The 5,579-nt window shown below is 36.9% G+C and overlaps 1 pseudogene; it reads right to left on the bottom strand.

The window, feature by feature from the left end:
- Nucleotides 1–3,565: 3,565 nt before the first annotated feature.
- On the bottom strand, nucleotides 3,566–5,099 carry LOC138929700 (heterogeneous nuclear ribonucleoprotein A3-like; annotated as a pseudogene).
- Nucleotides 5,100–5,579: the final 480 nt, after the last annotated feature.

Genomic DNA, 5,579 nt, shown 5'->3' with positions numbered 1-5,579 from the left:
TTGGTTGAGGGGCTTCCTGGTGGCCCAGTGGTTGGGACTTTGCCTTCCAATGCATGGGTTCAGTCCCTGGTTGGGGGTCTAAGATCCCACATGCCTCATGGCCAAAAGACCAGAAAGTGAACAAATTGTAACAAATTTAATAAATACTTTAAAAATAGTCCACATTAAAAAAATCTTTAAAAAATTTTGGTTCAGAGTAGGATAAAGATGAAAGTATTTGATGAAGATTTAAATACTAAACTTGAGGAGGCTGTCTGAATTTGAACCTATTAGGATGTAAATGCAAGTATTACAAGCACTGAACAAAAATACTGATTAAGAACTAAAATATTGTGGAGAAATCTATAGCAATTATTATTTGGATTTTATAAAAGTTAATGCTCTTAGGCTTTTGCCCCATTATCTGTTGCCACATATAGACTAAATTGATTCTTTCAGAACAATTAATTGATGAGGTTGATGATAGCCTGGGAAGCCAAACAACGCTATGTCATAGACAAGCTAGAAAAATTCTTTTAAGGTTTTGGAGAACTTGGAACCTGCTAAAATAATTTGGGAAAATGTCCTCATAATATAATTTATAGAAAGGATTTTATGGTAGAGAAACTGTATTAGATAATCAGTGGTTGGGATAGGATTTGGTGTTAAAGTTTGGGTTCTGGTTTTACCACTAATTAGCTCTCTGTGACATTAGGTAAGTCATTTAAGTTCTCTGAGCTTTAGTTTCCTTATCCCTAAAATGAGAATAATGGTACTTATTATTATGTTGTAAGAAATAAATGAAACTGTGTGTCTTATGAACTTTAAAGAACCACTAGAGAATAAATAATGCTGATGATGAATTACTATCAAATAATTACAGGAAATTATTACCTGAATAATGAAACCATCTAAAGTATGTCATAATTATATAGGTTAGGACATGAAGCATATGGGGAGGGTCTTGGTAGAAGATGTCAGAAGGTAAACAGTAGTAAGCTAGAACTTGGACAAAGGACTGAGCTTAGTGGGCAATGAACCTGTTAGGCCTGACCCAGAAAGTGGTGGTCAGTAATCCAAGTAGAATGTTCCAGGAGAGGTAATGAAATCCTGTTTAGTCTCAGTAGCTACCCATATCAAAAGGCATGATAGGAGAAGTAGAAATTGGAACCCTCATACATTTCTTGTGGCTATCTACTTTGGAAAACAGCTTGATAGTTCCTCAAAATATTAAACAAAGGGTTACCATGTGACCCAGCAATTCTACTCTTAGGTATAGATCCAAGAAAAATGAAAACATATGTCCACTCAAAACCTTACACTTAACCACATACATCAGCATTATTTATAATAGCCCCAAATTCATTTAACTTCCCTGAGCCAAGGAGGGACCAGCCCAAATGTACATCAATGATAAATGAAGAAATAAAATATGGTATATCTATTGCAATGGAATATTACTTGGCAATAAAAAGGAATGAAATTCTGATACATGCTATAACACACATGAACCTTAAAAATATTATGCTAAGGGAAAGGAGACAGACACAAAATGCTGCATATTTATTAATTCAATTTATATCAAATGTCCAGAATAAGCAAGTCCACAGAGACAGAAAGGGTATAGGGAAGTGGTGAGTAAATGCCAAGGGGAATAGGTTTTCTTTTGGGGGTCATAAAAATATTCTGAAATTAGATGATGGTTGTAAAAGTTTGTGAATTCATTATAAACCACTGATTTGTACACTTTAAAAGGGTGAATAGTATGGCACATGAATTTATACCTCAATTTAAAAAGTAAACAATAGTAAAAGATCAATATAAAACTTAATCAGAACCAAGTGTCACCAAAATGAACTTATGATATACAAGGATAAATGTAAAATTTTTCCCCCCAAATTAATTTTTTATTATTTTTTTGGTATACTTGGTAGTCAAGTAAATTGTTGAACATTGTAGTGTAGGAATAATGTCTTGGTACTGTCTGATGCTCTGTTACTCCTGGAGTCATTCTACTGCACACTGGTGATCCTAAATGGATGATCATTTAAAACTGAGATTTATCATTACCATCTTTGTAAACTCCATATATATGAAACAAATCGCCAGTCCAGGTTCGATGTATGATACTGGATGCCTGGGGCTGGTGCACTAGGATGACCCAGAGGGATGGTACGGGGAGGGAGGTGGGAGGGGGGTTCAGGATGGGGAACATGTGTATACCTGTGGCAGATTCATGTTGATGTATGGCAAAACCAATACATTATTGTAAAGTAATTAACCTCCAATTAAAATAAATATATTAAAAAAACTGAGGTTTATGGAAAAGCAAGATTATTGTAGGGTAACACACTTTTCTCCAATACTTTCTTTATTCTTACTCTGTATTTTTTATTGTGTCTGGATCAAAATGATTTATCATAGAAGCTTTGCATGTGATTTTGGAGATTTTTTCCTCATGAAATTTTGATATGGCAAAACTGACATTCAATTTTTAATTCCTTCTCATAGATATGCATAATACCTAAATTATGACTTTTTTCTTAAACTAAATGGAATTAAATAACTGTAAATCAAATAGAGGTTTTAAGTATTTCATTTAGTGAGTGTATCAAATAATTTTATAAAAATTAAAATTGTAATAAGTATAATATCCATTATTCAGTGTTTTATAATGATTTATAATTATTATATCATTATTTGTCTTTATAAATATTTAAAAAAATTTGATGGCTCCAAAATATATAGTACTTTTCCTAAATTTATCTGGCTAAGGCATTCTTTTAATATTTGTATTAATTGTCAATTTGTTTACCACTTGATTTAACCATTTGAAAGTCTTTCATAATTGCTTTCATATATAAAAAGAGTAGGTTCCACAATCTTCACTATTGTAACATTTTGTTATTACAATAGTACACATATATTTACACTTCAACTGGTTAATGAGAATTTCAATGAATAAAGCAATATAGACAAAGACAAAGGTTTTTACTGCAGGTTTCATCAAGAATGCTCACTTATTTGGCAACACTTTAAAAAATCAACTCCCCGCCCCCCATGGCTGATTTGTGGCAGAAGAAGGCCTAGTATCCAGAAATGTGACACTCCAAAGTATACTACCTCCTCATGGGTGAGTCAGTGTGAAATGTCACCTAGTAGAAGTTTATCTGTTCTATTTGTTTTTGTTTTTTGTTGCTAAGTTGCATCTGACTCTTTGTGACACCATGGACTGTACCCTGCCAGGCTTCTCTGTCCATGGAATTCTCCAGGCAAGAATAGTGGACTGGGTTGCCATTCATTCCCTTCTCCATGGGATCTTCCAAATCAAGGATCAAACTTGGGTCTCCTGTATTGCAGGCAGATTCTTTACCATCTGAGCCACCAGGGAAGCCCAAATATCCAGATACTGACAGTAAATTCAAATGATGTGCCTTGTTTCTATTGCTGATATTGGTGTACCAGTTAGAGGTGATGGTAACTTCATGGACTCATGGTTAATGACCTTACACAAATTTAAGGATGCTAAATATAATGTTGAAGTAAATAGTTGACTATTTGCCCTGTAAGGGCTGGGGTTGCATCATTTTTTTTTTTTTTTGGAAAAGTTAAAAATTCCTTAATTTTTTATTCCTGGTACCACTACCACAATTTACAGGGCAATATACCTGATGTAATGAAAAGAAAAAGAAAAAGACAAAGCTACAACAGATAAAAGACCTCAGGAATGTACATCTTATTGACACTACATTGCATTAATCAATAGATGCACTTTTTGCAAACTGTGGCTATGACAGTCCTGAACAAGAAAGGTTTCCTGTTTAAGCTGCAGTAACTTTTCTGACTATGGATCATCGTTCCTTCTGTGGCAGATTTTTACAGTTCCTCTAACGCATTTGGGACGACTGTCTCAAAGTAACCTGTAGCTTTCCTGACAACTCCTAGCTCTCTCTCCTGCTAAGAACTGTAGCCCTTTTCTTCTGAGTTTTTAGAACCTTCTGCTACCATATCCACCACTTCCACCACCAGATCCATAACCACCACCATAGGGACTGCCCGAGCTTCTTCCACCAAAACTACCCCCTTTCATGGGTCCATAATTTGACTGCTGTTGTCCACTATAATTTCCAAAATCATTATAGTTTCCACCACCACCATAGTTACCTCCAAAATTTCCTCCTTCATTGTAACCATCATATCCTCCACCACCACCACCATATCCACCACCTTGGTTTCCATATCCTCCTGGTCCACCACCACCGTAACCTCCTCTACTACTATAACCAGGACCACCGCCATAGTTGCCACCATCACCTCCAAATCCATTATATCCACCATCACCTCCTCCATAACTCCCTCTGCTGCCACCACCTCCACCACCATAGCCTCCTCTTCCACCAAAGTTTCCACCATGGCCAAAGTTACCTCCACCACCTCCAAAGTTTCCTCCACAACCCATAAAGTTGCCAGATCTACCTCCACGACCTCTTCGTGATCCAGCAGATTGCATCTCTTGTTTAGAAAGGGCCTTTTTCACTTCACAATTATGCCCATTAATAGTGTGGTATTTCTGAACAACAATTTTATCAACTGTATCATGATCATCAAAAGTTACAAAAGCAAATCCTCTCTTTTTCCCACTCTGCCTGTCTTCCATAATTTCTATGGTTTCAATCTTGCCATACTTTTCAAAGTAGTCTCTCAAATTATATTCTTCTGTATCTTCTTTAATACTACCAACAAAAATTTTCTTCACTGTTAGATGGGCACCAGGCTTTACAGAATCCTCTCTAGAAACAGCTCTCTTTGGTTCCACTACACGCCCATCAACCTTGTGAGGTCGAGCACACATTGCGGCATCCACTTCTTCCACACAAGAGTAAGTCACAAAACCAAAGCCCCTGGAACGTTTTGTTTGGGGATCTCTCATCACCACACAATCTGTAAGTGTGCCCCATTTCTCAAAATGTTCTCTTAAGCTAGTTTCAAAGCTCAAACCACCAATAAACAGCTTTCTCAACTGCTCTGGTTCCTTGGGATCATGACCCTCCTCCCCGCCGGCGGCAGCGGCGACGGCCGGAGTCGGGCTGGGGGTGACCGGGCGGCGGTTTTACCTCCATTTTGAGACCTGGGGTTGCATCTTAAACAAATAGGATTTGCCTGAATATTGAGACTGAGGCTGGACTGTGTTGCAATTCTAATATCTAGGTTCTTGAGTCTCATCCCAGCTATTCTAAATGCTAGGTTTTAGATAGTAGACTAATACCTCATATTTTGCACTTTGCATGGTAGGAAGTCCTCATTTGTTTCTAGGATCATTTCTTCTTTTTCCTTTATACATCCCAGATTCTTCACGTGTAATGCCATCCTAATCTACTACTACCCTCCTTGTTATTCTCCAAACCAGTCACTTCTTTTCATCTAATAAACATTATTGTACTTGGCCCACTTTCTTCCTCTCCCTCTCTAATGCTAATAACATTTTTGGTGACTTCAGTATTCACATGGAAGATTCATCCAATCCTCTGGCTCTTCAGTTACTTGACCTTCTCATCACCAATTATCTTTTTCTTATCCTGCCTGATTAACCCAATCTCAGG

Source organism: Ovis canadensis, chromosome X (assembly GCF_042477335.2).
Source record: "Ovis canadensis isolate MfBH-ARS-UI-01 breed Bighorn chromosome X, ARS-UI_OviCan_v2, whole genome shotgun sequence".
NCBI lineage: Eukaryota > Metazoa > Chordata > Mammalia > Artiodactyla > Bovidae > Ovis > Ovis canadensis.
Note: the sequence above shows the minus strand (reverse complement) of the source record. Positions and strands in the feature narration are given on the sequence as shown.